A 16,547-nucleotide genomic window follows, 5' to 3' on the forward strand; every position below is an offset into this window, starting at 1 on the left:
TGGAACTAGCTCTTGTAGACCAGGCTGGTCTCGAACTCACAGAGATCTGCCTGCCTCTGCCTCCCGAGTGCTGGGATTAAATGCCTGCGCCACCACCGTCCGGCCAGTGCTCTTAACTGCTGAGGCATCTCTCCAGCCCCAACTACAATTTCTTAGTGAGGCCAACTCTGACAACTACTTTAAAACCCTGTATCCATCTTTTGGTTTCCTCTATAGTACCTACAGAGAATGGGCATTTTTGCTTTTCTTCTTCTTTTTTTGTTTTGTTTGTTTTTGTTTTTTGTTTTTCAAGATAGGGTGTCTATAATGGATTAAGTAAAATGCTGCGGGGTCTTGAGTGGCTTCAGCGGCAGAAAAGCTGCAGGTCTCCAAGCAGTGGCAGTGGGCAGCGGGTCAGAAAGCAGTTAAGGAACAGTACAGTTCCCAAGTGCCTGCAGTGGGCCATGAGGGGCAGCAAGTCCCATGAGAGACAGACAGATCTACAGCCTGGTCTACAAGAGCTAGTTCCAGGATAGGCTCCAAAACCACAGAGAAACCCTGTCTCAAAAAACCAAAAGAAAAAAAAAAAAAGAAAATCAGTTAAGAGCACTGGCTACTCTTCCAAAGGACCCAGGTTCAATTGCCACCGTCCACATAGCAGCTCACAATTGTGTAATTCCAGTTCCAGGTGATTGGATGTCCTCTCCTAGCCTTTTTAGGCACTAGGCATGCACATGGTGAAAAGATGTTTACATAAGCAAAGCACCCATACATATTATTAAAAATATTCCTAAAAAATGAGCCTCTCGCCGGGCGGTGGTGGCGCACACTTTTAATCCCAGCACTCGGGAGGCCGAGGCAGGCGGATCTCTGTGAGTTCGAGACCAGCCTGGTCTACAAGAGCTAGTTCCAGGACAGGCTCCAAAACCACAGAGAAACCCTGTCTCGAAAAAACCAAAAAAAAAAAAAAAATGAGCCTTTTCGCCAACACAATCCCAGTCAGACCAAATCAGACCAAATTAAAAGTTATCCAGGTTTAATTGGACATCTGTGCTCTTGGGTGACCCCGCGGGGGAAACAGAAAGCAGACAGGACCACCAAAGAGGTAGAGGGAAGACCACGTGTTTATTTTCTGGGGAGCAGTTTAAATAGCCTGTGGGAATGGTCTTTACCTTTCCTGGGGAGGGGTCAAGGTTTAGCAGGCTTCCTTGAACTTCCTTGGGGAGATGGGCTTCCAAAGATGGATGCTGGGGGGGCTAGGATTACACATATATTTTTTTACCTTGAGACAAAGTCTCGGTAGCACTCGCTATCCTGAAACTTGCTAGGTAAACCAGGCTGGCCTCCAACTCAGATATCTGCCCGCCTCTGCCTCCTTGGTGCAGGAATGAAAGGTATGCACCACTTTAAAGGTAAGCCTGGAATACACATTTTAACAAAGAAAGTGTGGTTGGAATACACCTTGCACACCCATCCTTGAGGTCTTTGCAGAGAAGTCCCTCTTTCTAGGTTGATTCTTTAGCCAAATACTCTGGTGATTTAGTCTCCTTCAGGTCTCTGGCTCAGACGTCACTGTATCTTGGAAGCCTTCCCTAAGGGTCCTCTTCATATCCTGCAGTTTTGTTCTAACCTTCTGAGCCCCTCAGATCATGAGAGGAAAACAGATTCACCAAAGTCAAGCTTGCCTATATTACAGTGTGGAAATAGCATGCCTAGGGCCTGGTACCAAGGAAAAAGAGAGTTAACAGGATTTGGGAAAGGGTGTGAGGTGTTTAAGTGAATTTTTGCTTTTTGTTTATTTTTGTTTCTTTTTCATTCCATTTAATTCAGGTGAAATGTAAATGAAGTAATGTTTTTATAAACTCAAAGCTAAACACAGCTGTGTGTAAAAAGGTCAATAATTGGCCTGGGTATTTTTGCAAAAGCTACAAGATTAAGGAACAAAATGTCTGATCTGAAGAAGCTCTGCTCTTGGGATGGAAATCAAGGCCTACTTCTCTGAGTCAAAATCACTTAGAATTACAGCCAAAAATGGGCTCTTTGAGCAGGGCATAGTGGTACATATTTTAATCCCTGCACTCAGGAGGCATAGGCAGACAGATCTCCGTGAGTTCGAGGCTAACCTGGTCTACAAAGTTATGTCTCAATAAACAAAACAAAAAAAAAACACCAAAAAACAAAAAAAAAGAAAAAGAATATTATTTATGTGTATGGATATTTTGTTCATATGTATGTCTAGTGCATGTGAAGTCCAGAAAAGGGCATTGGATTCCATTGGATTCCCTGAGACTAAGGTTAGAGGGTTATGAGCCATCCATTGATGCTAGGAGAAACCTGGCCTGGAACAGTAACTAGTGCTTTTAACTGCTGAGCCCCTAAGACTTTTTTTTTTTTTTTTTGGTTTTTCGAGACAGGGTTTCTCTGTGGTTTTGGAGCCTGTCCTGGAACTAGCTCTTGTAAACCAGGCTGGTCTCGAACTCACAGAGATCCGCCTGCCTCTGCCTCCCGAGTGCTGGGATTAAAGGCGTGCGCCACCACCGCCCGGTGCCCCTAAGACTTTTAAAAAGAAAAAGAGAACAGTCCTGTCCAGACACAGAAGAAGCAGGATGTGACCTGCCCCGCTGAAAAAGGTACTGAGCCATGTGGCTAACACAGATAAGAATAATGAGCTTATATAAGTTATAAGAGCTAATACGAAGCCTGAGCTAATGGACCAATCTGTTTTATAATTTAATAAAGAAAGAAAGAAAAAGAGAGCAACCACTGACTATACGTAGCCTTTTCTGTCCCACCATCCAGCTCACAAATAACTGTACGGAGACTTGTTAATAAGAATAAATGCTTAGCTGATAGCATAGGCTTATTACTAACAAGACAGGGTTTCTCTGTAGCTTTGGAGCCTGGCCTGGAACTAGCTCTTGTAGACCAGGCTGGCCTTGAACTCACAGAGATCTGCCTGCCTCTGCCTCCCGAGTACAGGGATTAAAGGCATGCGCCACCACTACCCCAACTAACTAGCTCTTACAACTTAAAGTAACCCATATTTTTTTAATCTGTATATTACCAGGTGACTCAGAACCTTTTTCAGATGGCAAGTTCATCTTGCTTCTCTCCTTGTTCCTGGTGACTACCCCCTTCTTCCCAGCATTCTACCTGACTCTCCCACCTCTCCCTGCCTAGCTATTGGCCCGTTAGCTCTTTATTAAACCAATGAGCCCAGCACATCTTCACAGTGTACAAAAAGATTGTTCCACAACAACTGACCCAGGAATTGGCCTGGCACTCACAGCTAGGTCTCTTATGTTGAACACAAACAATGTCACAAACTACCAAACTAATCTACCAGGGTTTTGTTTGTTTGGTTGGTTTGGGTTTTTCAAGCCAGGGTTTTTCAGTAGCTATAGAGCTAGTCCTGGAACTTGCTCTGTAGACCAGGCTGGCCTCTAACTCACAGAGATCCGCCTGCCTCTGCCTCCTGAGGGCTGAGATTAAAGGCGTGTGAAAGGCGTGTGCCCACATAGCCCGGCTGTTTTGTTCTTTATCTATTATTTTAAAAGGTTTTATTTTTATGTTCTTTGTTTGCTTGCTTGTTTTCTTTTTTCAAGTCAGGGTTTCTCTGTGTAGCTTTGGAGCCTGTCCTGGAGCTCACTCTGTAGACCAGGCTGACCTCAAACTCACAGAGATTCACTTATCTCTGCCTCCTGAGTGCTGGGATTACCATACCCTACCATAAAAAGTATTCTTAAATTTTCAGTTTTTTTTTACATTGTCAATAATATACAGAAGCACAATTGCTTTCATTTTTGTTTTTGAGACAGAGTTTCACCATGTGACCCCGGCTAGCCAGGAACTCTTTATGTAAACCAGGCCAGCTTTGGACTTACAGAGATTTGCCTGCCTCTTCCTCACTAGCACTTAGATAAAATGAATTTGATTCTAGGCCCTGGCACGATTTTCATTATTGTGATTATTAAGGGGGTGAATGTACCCCGTGTGTATGTGGAAGTCAGAGGACAACTTGGTGGAGTCTGTTCTATCCTGCCTCTCTGTGGGTTTGGGGAATTAAAATCAGGTTGCCAGGCTTTGGTAGTAAATGTCTCTACCCCCTGAGCCATCTCTCCAGCTCTACTTTGTTTTATGGGTGCTGCTAGGGAGTATTTCGTATGTGCTGGGCAAGTGCGTCCCCAGCTACCGTCTACTTTTGTATACTGAGTCACCTTCAGCCATGCTAAACGCATCAATTCCCATAGCTTTTTAAAAGATCCCACTGGATTGTCTGAGTAAATGACTGTGGTGTCCCTGAGCCAGGTAGTTCTATCTTGTTCTTTCTCTCCTGGGTACTGTATTTTCTTGCTTAAGCACATTGGCAGAAAATGGTGAAAACATGCACATCTTTATCGTGTTCTCATTCTAAGGGAAAGCAGTTGGTTTATCACCATGAAATAGGATGTGAGTTTTGGGTTCTTCATGGCTGCGATTTATTAGGTTGAAAAAAATCAGGTTGAAAAATTCCCTCCTTTTCCTAGCTGTGCCCCCTTAGTTGTATTGTGTTTCTTTTCCCCTGGCCTTGGGGAACATCTTCATATTCTGAACATTCGAGAGTGACCCTGTACAGATTCCAGACTCTCTCTGGGTCTCACTGTCTTCGCTCGCATGCTGTCCTAAGAACTCTAAATGTCCTTGTCTCCCCGCCTCCTCAGCCCAGTCTTTCCAACTCAGAGACTATTCTGGGAGCTGGAGAGGTGGCTCACCAACTAAGACTCTTGCTGTTTTTCCAAGAACGTGAATTCAGTTCCTGGCATTCAGTTACTCTGCTGCCCTCTGGTGGGCATTTAGGAAATGGCTTGTAACTCTACCTGCAGGAGATCTCATGCCCTTTTCTGGCCTCTTCAAGCATCCACACACATGGCAGACACATTGGCACACACACATATACATTAAAAATAATAAATGGGATTAAAGAGATGGCTCAAGGGCTAAAGGCACTGGTTCCGTTCCCAACACCCTCATGATGTCCAAAGGGATCTGACACCTCTTCCGACCTCCACGTGCACCAGGCACACATGTGGTACATATATTTAGATGCAGGCAAAACACTGGCAGACACAGAATTAAATAGCCAGGAATGCTTTTAATCCCAGCACTCGAGGGGCAGCACCAGGTGGATCTCTGTGAGTTTGAGACCAGCCTGGTCTACAGAATGACAGACCAGCTGGGGATACACAATGAGATCCTGTCTCAGTACTGAAAATGATGATGACGACGGCCTCAGGCCTTCTCAGCTTCAAAGCCTTCCCTCCCACGAATGTGCCCTCTCTGACAAATACTGTGGGTGTCTAAACGTCGTTTACCTCCTGGGCCTAGCACTTGTTTCTGCCATCTGTCTGGGATGGAGCCGAAGGTGAACCTTTGCAATCCACAGCTGCCTAAAAAACACCCCAAAAAAACCTGGAAGCAAATTGGGCCATTTCCTAAATGCCCACCAGAGGGCAGCAGACACTGGCTAATGCTGCCAAGTTAACAAATCCAGAGGATTAATTAGAGGTCATGTGTCTGCCCGTGTGATTCCCATGGACAATCTCCAGCCAGTTGTCTTAGCATTGTCTCTTTTGGGGGGAGGGAGGAAAGAATTTGAGACAGGGTTTCTCTGTGTAGCCCTGGCTATCCTGGAACTTGCTCTATAGACCAGAGCTAACCCCAAATTCAGGGCCTCTGTCTCCTGAGTGTTAGAGTTAAGGCATGTGCCTCCACTACCAGGCTTTTTATTTTTAACTCTGTGTGTGTGTGTGTGTGTGTGTGTGTGTGTGTGTGTGTGTACGCGTGCACGCATGCATGCTTTTTATTTTTAACTCTCTGTGTGTGTGTGTATGTGTACGCGTGCACGCATGCATGCTCATGTAACCCTGCATGCACAAACAGTACAGGTGCCCTCAGAAGCCAGAGCTATCAGTTAATGTGTTTAGGCAGTTGAGAGCCACTTGATACTGGGGTGCTGGGAATTGAACTTGGATTCAATGGACACGGATGAGTACTTTATACTCTTTTTTTTTTTTTTTTTTGGTTTTTCGAGACAGAGTTTCTCTGTGGCTTTGGAGCCTGTCGTGGAACTAGCTCTTGTAGACCAGGCTGGTCTCGAACTCACAGAGATCCGCCTGCCTCTGCCTCCCAAGTGCTGGGATTAAAGGCGTGCGCCACCACCGCCCCGGCCAGTACTTTATACTCTTGACTCTCTCCCCGGACCTTTTGTTCTCATCTTAAGAAGCTGAGGCAGGAAGGTCTCTGTGAGTTCAAGGCCAGCCTGCTCTCCATAGCAAGTTCAAGGCCAGCAGGGCATTACAGTGACAGGGTCTCTATCAGCCCTCAGTGGTCCATATCTTTGCTCTCCAAGAGAAAGTCAGGGACCTCAGGGAACCATCTGGCCCCTGCTGTCCGGCAGCTTACATTCCCTATTGGGGGTCACCTGGTCTCTCTGCCTCCACACCTCTTGTCCTGAGACCGTTCCTCATCAATCTACAGGGATAGCTTCCACTGGTCTGGTTCACAAGGCCCGTGTGATAGGCATGGAGGTACCCACCCGATCTCTCTAGAAGGCATCTGTGGGGGTAGTAACCACCAAGCAACCTCCAGCTCTCAGTTTCCCCAAGGTCACACTTTCCATCTGGTTCCTTAGGGGTGGGGCTACAGGATTGACCATTTCTACTCCACGTGGGACACGGATAGAATATCCTAGAAACTTCTGAGGATTTGTTGGGTACCCATCACTTCCACGTTCTTCCTGCAGCCAGTGCGGTTTCTTCTCCCTTTCTTTCACATGTCCTGACCCCACACTTCATTCCAGCATTTTCTTTTTTCTTTTTCTTTTTCTTTGACCAGCATTTTCTAATAGATGACCCAACCTGTAGCATCCATCACTTACTCTTGATTCTGTATTTGTATCCATAGAAATTATCTCCATCCAACTCACAGTTCAGGTTCCTTGCCCACAGTTCTTCCTCACTAGAATGCAAGTCGGATATGCACAAAGACTTTAATTTTGATTTTTGTGTGCGCGTGTATGGGTGTTTTGTCTACATGTAAGCCCATGCATCACCTGTGTGCCTGGTTCCTTCAGAGGCCAGAAGGTGGCATCCATATCCCTTGGAACAGGAGTTACAGATGGCTGTGAGCTGCCATGTGGGTGCTGGGAGTCAAACCTGGATCTTCTGGAAGAGCAGTCAGTGCTCTTAACCTCTTAGCTCTCTCTCCAGTCCCAGAGACTTTTTATAACTTTTTGTTTTGTTTTGTTTTTCGAGACAGAGTTTTTATGTGTAACATTCTTGATATCCTGGAACTTGCTTTGTAGACCAGGCTGGTCTTAAACTCACAGAGAGCTGTCTGCCTCTGCCTCCAGAGTGCTGGGATTAAAGGCATGTGCCACCACCGCCTAACGAGAATTTTCTAAGAATACTTATTTTTATTGTTTTAAACTATGTGTATGTATGCGGTACATGCGGGTGTGTGTGTGCATGAGTGCAGGTGCCCTGGAACTCAGAGGCATTGGGTCCCCTTGGTCCCCTAGAGCTGATGTTACAGAGGATGCCAAACTCTCTGACACGGTGCCAGGAATGGAACTTGGGTCTTCGGGGTCCTCTGAAAGAGCACAAGTGCTCTTAAGTGATAAGCCATCTCTCCAGCCCCAGAGGGCAGGGGTTTTGTCTCTTTTCCTCACGGATGCATTTATAAAAATGAATGAATTCAGCAAGGACCTGTGGTCAGTTTGGTACAGTCAGGAGAAGACAGGCAAGAGAAAGAGAGTTCTAGAAAATGAGAGCAGTGGTTTTAGCCAGGCTTCCCCAGATGAACGCGCTGAGAGGAAAGGAACTTGGAAGGGAACTCTGGAGTGAGACAGAAGCAGGAAAGGCCTGGACTGGGTCCTGTTGTCAAATCAGAAACTGCAGAGTTCTGGGGAAAACCTGCAGAGCCTCTCCCAGAACCGTGGACCTGACGGAACAGACAGACAAGTAGATTTTTCTTGCTTTTCTTCTTTTTCTTTTTTGGTTTTTCGAGACAGGGTTTCTCTGTGGTTTTGGAGCCTGTCCTGGAGCTAGCTCTGTAGACCAGGCTGGTCTCGAACTCACAGAGATCCGCCGTCCTCTGCCTCCCGAGTGCCGGGATTAAAGGTGTGCGCCACCACCGCCCGGCTTAGATTTTTCTTATGTAATAAGAATGCAGGGCTGGAGAGATGGCTCAGAGGTTAGGAGCATTGCCTGCTCTTCCAAAGGTCCTGAGTTCAATTCCCAGCAACCACATGGTGGCTCACAACCATCTGTAGTGAGATCTGTGCCCTCTTCTAGCCTGCGGGCATATACACTGACAGAATATTGTATTTTTTTGTTTGTTTGTTTGTTTTTTGTTTTTTCGAGACAGGGTTTCTCTTGGGCTTTGGAGCCTGTCCTGGAACTAGCTCTCTAGACCAGGCTGGTCTCGAACTCACAGAGATCCGCCTGCCTCTGCCTCCCGAGTGCTGGGATTAAAGGCGTGCGCCACCATCGCCCGGCTCAGAATATTGTATACATAATAAATAAATAAATATTTTTTTAAAAAAAGAAAGAATGCAATTTTTCTTAAAATTTTATTGCATTTTAGGTGGATGGGAGTAGGTGTGCTGTGGTGCATATGTGGTGGTCAGAGGAAAATCTCAGGAGTCAGTTCTTACCTTCCTTCATGTGGGTCTCAGGGAACGCCTTGGTTTTTAAGACAAGATTCCTTTTTTTTTTTAATTACATGCATCTGCTTACTAGGTGGGGAAGACATGTGCACACCATAACTTGGCTGTGAAGGTCAGAGGGCAGCTTTCAGTAGCTGGTTATCTCCTTCCACCATATGGGTCCTGGGGGCTCCAGCTCAGGTCATTAGGCCTGGCAGACACCTTCACCCACTGGGCCATCTTGCCAGAGGAGGTAGGACTTCTCACTAGGATCTTAGGCTTGCCAGTTAGGATAGGCTGGTCGCAAAGAACCATCTCCCTGTCTCCACTTCCCAGCACTGGGATTACACAAATGCCGGGGGACGGAACTCCTCCCGTTTGCAAAGCAAGCAAGCTTTCCACTGAGCTACTCCTCCAGCCCCGGGATGTGTTTTCTACCCAGTTTTGTCAAGTGGTGGCGGCAGCGGCAGCGCTGACTGTCTGCCCAGTCTTGACACTCACGCCGAGGGGAGAGGCAGAACACACAAAGTGAGCCGGTCAGTGCTAGGGTGAGAAGAGGTCTGAGGTAGGGTGAACTGAAAACAGGCAGGGCCTCGGGCTGACGCGGCCGGAGCAGTGTGAGGAGTGTGTACTTCTGACGGCTGCCTTGCATTAGAGAAGGTGGGACAGGAAGCCAGGAGCTGCTGACCCTGCCTGGCAGTGGGGTCAGTCAAACAGTCAAAAGGGTCAGGACCCTGAGCACCCTATGAAGGGCTAAGAGTGGAATTCATCAGTAACCAGTGGAAGTCACGGAGGAAAGGTACAAGTGCAGGACTCAGCTAGCGAGTTTGCGGCCTGGAGGAGACCGCAGTAGGCAAGCCCAATAACCCACTCAAGGCGTAGAGCTGAAGGTGGAGGGCAGGGAGTCTTCACTGCTCTGGCGGAGAGTAGGATCCCTGTCTGTGTCTTGTCTGTAATTCCAGAGGGCCTGTGTGTAAGGTGCGCTTCCGTTCTGGATGCTGCCCTGCTCAGTTCCGGCTAAAAGGGAGATCAAGCGCCCTCATCTGACTCCTTGGCACGAACAGACAAAGCTGATCTTCAAATTGCGCTGCCCTTTGGGGGCTTTATGGGGCCACAAGAAGATGCGTCACTATTGACAGTTTCAACTGCCACCTGGATCCTTGCGAAGAAAGGGTGGCTTTGTGTGGACCGGGGAGGCAGGGTTGGGATGAGACCTTGAGAGAAGCCATGAATGCGGGCTTTCCGGAAGCGGGGGTGGAGGGGGTGGGGGGTGGGGGGTGGAGGGGGGTGGAGGGCATGGGGGTGTGGGAAGGTGGGGAGGAACCCGGGCCGTGGAGGCAGGAGGGGCCCACAGCTGCCAGAGCACTTCGAAGAACAGAGCTATCTAACATCGAGGCCTCTTGAGCCCTTCTGTGTTGTGAGCCTGCCATCACTCCAAAGCCCTGAAATAAATGATTCCATCTGTAGTAGAGGCCACTCAGAGAGCTTCGTTGATTTGGAGGCAGAAGCAGTTAAGGGACCGGAAAGCTCTGGGTATCTTGATGAGAAGAGACCATGGTGACAGCCTAGAGTGTCTTCTGTTTCTGACCCCTGTGATAGATAGCTCAGAAGGAACATTTTCATGGTCTATAGACTGCTTTCTTGCCCGAGCTTAGTTGCTATAAAGCGATGTCCATCCTGGCTTCCCAGGCTTGGGAAGTAGGTCCTGGAAAGGCCCTGCCTACTTCTGCTCTGATGGCTCTCTCAAGGATTCTGTGCTGACGTGAGGGGCGGGGGAGGGGGGGCGGGGGAGGGGGGGACGGGGGGTAGCCAGAAAAGCCCGAGATGCTTCAGCTTTAAGGAGTTGTGTTATCTTTTTCTTTTCTTTTTTCCTTCCTTCCTTTCGGATTTTTTGTTTTGTTTTTGTTTTTCGAGATACGGTTTTTCTGTGTAGCCCTGTAGCCCTGGCTGTCCTAGAACTCACTATGTAGAGCAGGCTGGCCTCAAACTCAGAGATCTGCCTGGCTCTACCTCCCGAGTGCTGGGATTAAAGTCGTGTGCCACCACTGCCAGGCTATTTTTTTTTTTTTTTGAGATAGGGTCTCATTGTGTAGAACTTCCTATGTAGATCAGGCTGGTTTTGAACTCACAGAGATCAAACTGCCTCTACCTCCAGAGTTCTGGGGTTAAAAGGCGCGTGCCCTCATGCCCAGTGTTGTTTGTTTGAGACAAGGTCTTATGTAGGCCAGGACTAGCCTCAAATTCACTACGTGGCAGAAGATGGCCTTAAACATCTCTTCTAACATTATAGTTTTATTTTATTTGTGGTAGTGCATGCCTGCCTTTGATTCCAGCACTCACTCGGGAGGCAGGCGGATCCCTGTGAGTTTGAGGCCAGCCTGGTCTACAAGAGCTAGTTCCAGGACAGGCTTGATAGCTACAGTGAAACCCTGTCTCAAAAATAAATAAATAAGTAAGTAAATAAATAAATAAATAAATAAATGGAGCTGGCTTACAGTTCAGAGTCCTGTTTCCTTCCTGTGTTTCACTGGAGAATCCTCTGATTCCACCCCTTTTCTTCCCAGCATTCTCTCTGCCCTAGAACCCTGCCTAGCTATCAGCCAGTCAGCTTTTTATCAACAACGAGAGCAACACATTTCATAGTGTACAGAAGGACTATTTCACAGCAAGACCCTGCCTCAGAACAAAACAAAATACAAAAAGGAAAGGTGGAAAAGGCAAAAATAAAAAAGGCATTTCTAGATCTAAAAACAGACCTATCTCAGTTCATAGAACAACCCATATATTCGTCCCACAACTTCACAGTGACACTGAGAGATTACAATAGTTTTTTTCTTCCTTAAACTAAGGAAAACACATACACACCTACATATGCATGTACACAAACACACACATACACACACACTTTTCATTAAGGGAGATTGTGTCTGGGCATCACACATCGAACTACTAAACTATCCCTCATCTTTCTTTTAAATTTTTATTTTGGAAGAGTCTCAATAAGCAGTCTAGGTGGGCCTTGAACCTGCGATCCTTCTGTCTCAGCCTTCCAAATAGCTTGGATAGGCTGCACCACCAGATTATAAGTGCTTTGATCAAGAACCCAGCGGAAGATCTTCAGAACTGCAGGGTGAAAGGCATTTCTTCTCTGTCTTTGCTCCTAGATGCATTACAGTGGAGCCTTCATGGCTTTGAGAGGAGTCTGGCTTTGACTCTGCTTTTCTGGAGAAGTCACATGTAAGGATCACGGGAGACAGTGAGAGGAGCCAAGGATGCCCCAGCTGTGTCTATTGCCCGGACTTGTGATCTTCAAAGAGAAGATCTCAGCATCACCTCGCATCTGATCACAATCCCAAGAGAGACCCGGGCCAGAGTCGCCAGCAGGGATGTTCCACATCTCTGGCCACAGATACCAGGGTAGGTCAGAACTGGTTGTGTTTGAGCCACCACGTCTGGGGGTTATGTGTTAGATATTCATAGAAACCAGAGCTTTCTATGTGACCTGTTTCAAATGTCAAGCCATGCTGGTACCCAGCACCCTGGTGACCCATTGTCTGCTGTGTTTTCCTCATCGGCATTTCTCATACTGACGATCCTACATGTTTCGGTTATTTATTTAAACGTTGGCACCAAGGGAAGCATGCTTTGCCTGTGGGGTTTACTGCTGAACTCCCAGTGTATATATTGTGCTGAAGACTGTGAGCTCGGAATTTGTAATTACATAGACAAGAAGAATCAACATTAGAGTCTTGGTGCTCATTTCTGGAGGGAGAGAGTGGCCACAACTATCAGGGGATTTAGTTTCCTGTGTATTGCCTTCTTCCCTCCCTCCCTTCCTTCCTGTGCTGAGCATGTGCTCTACCACCGAGATGCACCTCATATTATTTTCTCAAGAAAAACTGAAGCAAAAATGAAAGAGTAAATTTTTTTATTTTTTTTTATTTTTTGGTTTTTTCGAGACAGGGTTTCTCTGTGGCTTTGGAGCCTGTCCTGGAACTAGCTCTGTAGACCAGGCTGGCCTTGAACTCACAGAGATCCGCCATCCTCTGCCCCCGAGTGCTGGGATTAAAGGCGTGCGCCACCATCGCCCGGCTGAAAGAGTAAATTTTAATTGGTGTGTGTGTGTGTGTGTGTGTGTGTCTGTGTCTGTGTGCGCGCGCGTGCGCACAGGACCCAAGGAATAACTCAGTGGCTATGGGTGTTTGTCACTAAGTCTAGTGACCTAAATTGGCTCCTTAGAAATTACATGAAGGACTGGAGACATGGCTCAGTGGTTAAGAGCACTAACTGCTCTACCAGAGGTCATGAGTTCAATTCCCAGCAACCACATGGTGGCTCACAACCATCTATAATGAGATTTGGCGCCATCTTCTGGTGTTTGGGCATACATGGAGGCAGAATGTTGTATACACAATAAATAAATAAATCTTTAAAAAAAAAAAAAGAAGTTACATGAAGAGGAAGAGAACTCCCCCTGAAAGTCGTCCTCTGACCTCCACACAAGGGCTGTGGTGTCACATGCTTGTGATCCCATTCTTAGGAAATAGAAGCTGCAGGATCAGGGTTCCACGGTCATTCTGGGTTACACATAGTGAGTGTGAGGCAAGCCTGGGCTACTTGAGAACATAACATGTCTTTTAAAAAAGTCATACATAGTGGTGCACACCTTTAATTCCAGCACTCAGGAGGCAGAGGAAGATGGATTTCTGAGTTCAAGGTCAGCCTGGTCTATAGAGTGATTGCCATGACAGCCAGGACTACACAGAAAACCCTGCCTCAAAAACAAAAAACAAAACCAACCAGAACGACCACACAACCTTTTGCCACATGATCTTTGGCACTTCCCACCATAAAATTCTTATGTGAGTAGGATTTGTATGAGGATGTTCATAACATTTGTTTGTAATAGACAAAAAGAGGAAATGACTCAAACGTTTGTTAGTGTTAGACAAGAGAACAGACTGACTGGATACTCAGTAATAAACGATGCATCCAACACTCAAAACCATTACACCGAGAGAAAGTGCTAGGACTCTGGCCCAGAGGAAGCCCAACACATCACACCTCCTTCGGGAACTCAGTTTCCCCAGATAAACATGAGGAGGATGGAATGGTGGCAACATACTTGCGCTGCCCTGACGTTTCAGCACTCTGATTCCGGCACAAGCCACTGCTGACTCGGGACATTCCCCGCTAATCCGTAAACGGTTCTGCTTGTATGGACCTGGAGCGTTTGCCTCAGACAGATGTGGTAGGGGCTGGAAGCCTCCATCCATCACTGAGCAGGACAAGGCGCACTGTGCTCCCCCAAAAGAGACCAGGGGTCAGACCCTCCCCCTCCACTTAGGTTTTGTAAGCCAATGAAAATTCAGTCCGGCGAATAAAAGCCCCTTGTCCAGAGTTCTGAGCCCTAATCCTCTTACATATCCCCAGCTGAAAGCCGGAGCTGGTGGCAGAAGGGACTCTCTGATTCCCTGCCAGCTAGTTCTTTGTCCCACACTCTGGTGCCAACTGCATCTCATCACAGAGAGCTGCTGCCTCTGCCAAGCTGCCCCACAACTGAGTGTAATCGTCCCTCAGTCCCTGGTGCTGAATTGTTCAGAATGTGAGCTCTGAATCAGGGCTTGAATGGCACAGATGAGTCTGAGGACTCACCTTGTCCCAAGGAAGCCATAGGATACTTTAGAGCTTCAACCACATCCAGAGTGTCCTGGCCAAGGGTTCTGCTTCCCTCTTCTGGAAGCCTGGATTGTTCTTCAAGTAATAAGAGAGGTTAGATTGGACTGGGTGCTCACAAAGTCTCTCTTTTCTCATTTATTTCTTTATATTTTATTTATTTATTTATTTTTTGTTTTTTCGAGACAGGGTTTCTCTGTGGCTTTGGAGCCTGTCCTGGAACTAGCTCTTGTAGACCAGGCTGGTCTCAAACAGAGATCCGCCTGCCTCTGCCTCCCAAGTGCTGGGATTAAAGGCGTGCGCCACCACGGCCCAGCTATTTCTTTATTTTTATTTTATGTTTTTAATTTATTTTTTCTTTTAAGCACTGCTTGGCCCATTAGTTTTAACCTCTTATTGGCTAGCTCTTACATATTGATCTAACCCATTTCTAATATTCTGTGTAGCACCACAAGCTGGCTTACCAGGAAAGATCTTAACCTGCGTCTGTCTGGAGTGGGAGAATCATGGCGACTACCTGACTCAGCTTCTTTCTCCCAGCATTCTGTTCTGTTTACTCTGCCTACCTAATTTTCTGTCCTATCAAAGGGTCAAGGCAGTTTCTTTATTTAACCAATGAAATCAACACAAAACAGAAGACTCCCACATCACCTGGCAAATAAATTGTATCCAAAAGTCCAATAAAATTTTTTCTCAGAAAAAAAAATCACAAGGCATTGAGTTCCCTGTAATTACAGGAAGTTGTGAACTACCATGAAGGTGCTGGGAACTAAGTCTCGGTCCTCTGCGAAAACAAGTGTTCTTAGTATTGAGCCATCTCTCCAACCCACTTGCTAAATCTTTATTTGTGAATGGATGCACAGCGCCTGGGCTCGCAGCCCAGCACCACAACCATCAGACATGTTGCGACACATATTTGCAGTCCTAGGGAGGAAGACAAAGAACCTCAGTTTGGGCTAGAAAGATGGCTCAGCTGGTTCAGCCACTTGCCCTAAAGACCCAAGGTTTGATCTTCAAAACCCACAGAGTCCAAGAAGATGTTCCAGCAAATTGTCCTTTGACCTCCATGAACGAATGCACCACTTGTGTTTTCAAAGGCTTGGACTGTGTTACTGCAGAGTTGTTCGTGCACCATCAGCCACAGTGACACTGTCACTTGGACCAAATTTGTCCCGACAGCCTGAGAGCCGCTGCAGTTGTCGCTGTTCTCTACATCATTCAGCTGCTGTTCTGGGAACAGCGAGGAATAGTTACGGTCATCCATCTGCCTCTGCCCCTGCACACCAAGAACAGCCAAAGACAGAGGACACTGGCTTTCTCATGTCTCAGGTCAATCACCCTTATAAAACTGCGCACATATAGGGGGAGGAGTAAACTTTGTTGGTTTGAAGTTGAAATAAGATCCACGTCCACTGGTACCTTGATAGCACACAGCTCCACCTGATCTCATTCTATTACTTTGGACCATAGCATTCACCAGAAGCTTCCTGGGGCTCCAAAGAATAGACAGGGAGACTCTGTGGTGCCACCTGGTCATAAGAGACCTGATCAACGCTGTAATTGGGAGCTTGCCCCTGGGTATCTTGGTGTCCTGTAAGCATGTAGTCTTGGCTCTTGTGCATTCTCTGAGTGTCAAAACCTTTGTCTCTAAATTTTGATAGCCTTTTTCTTCTATTCTGGAACCAGTTTTCAATCACATACACTGTGCACCTGCACTCTTGTGCCAGATATTCCTTGGTTGTGAAATCTGGATAACGATTCTGTTCAAATGATTGGTGAAGCATCTTCAGGTCATCCTTGGTAAACTTAGGTCGTGGTTTTAACCCTTCCTCTTCCGCACTCTGCTCTTGCTTCACTGCGACTGTCTTTGGAAGCCATTTGGGAAACTTCCAATCCCAAACCTGTTCACTGCAGAAAAGAAAAAAAAACTTCCAATCCCAAACCTGTTCACTGCAGAAAAGAAAAAAAAACTTCCAATCCCAAACCTGTTCACTGCAGAAAAGAAAAAAAACTTCCAATCCCAAACCTGTTCACTGCAGAAAAGAAAAAAAACTTCCAATCCCAAACCTGTTCACTGCAGAAAAGAAAAAAAACTTCCAATCCCAAACCTGTTCACTGCAGAAAAGAAAAAAAACTTCCAATCCCAAACCTGTTCACTGCAGAAAAGAAAGAAAGAAAAACTTCCAATCCCAAACCTGTTCACTGC

The sequence above is a fragment of the Microtus oregoni genome, unplaced genomic scaffold (genome assembly GCF_018167655.1).
Source record: "Microtus oregoni isolate MIOR12 unplaced genomic scaffold, Mior012 000028F_ref0000031, whole genome shotgun sequence".
NCBI classification, from domain to species: domain Eukaryota; kingdom Metazoa; phylum Chordata; class Mammalia; order Rodentia; family Cricetidae; genus Microtus; species Microtus oregoni.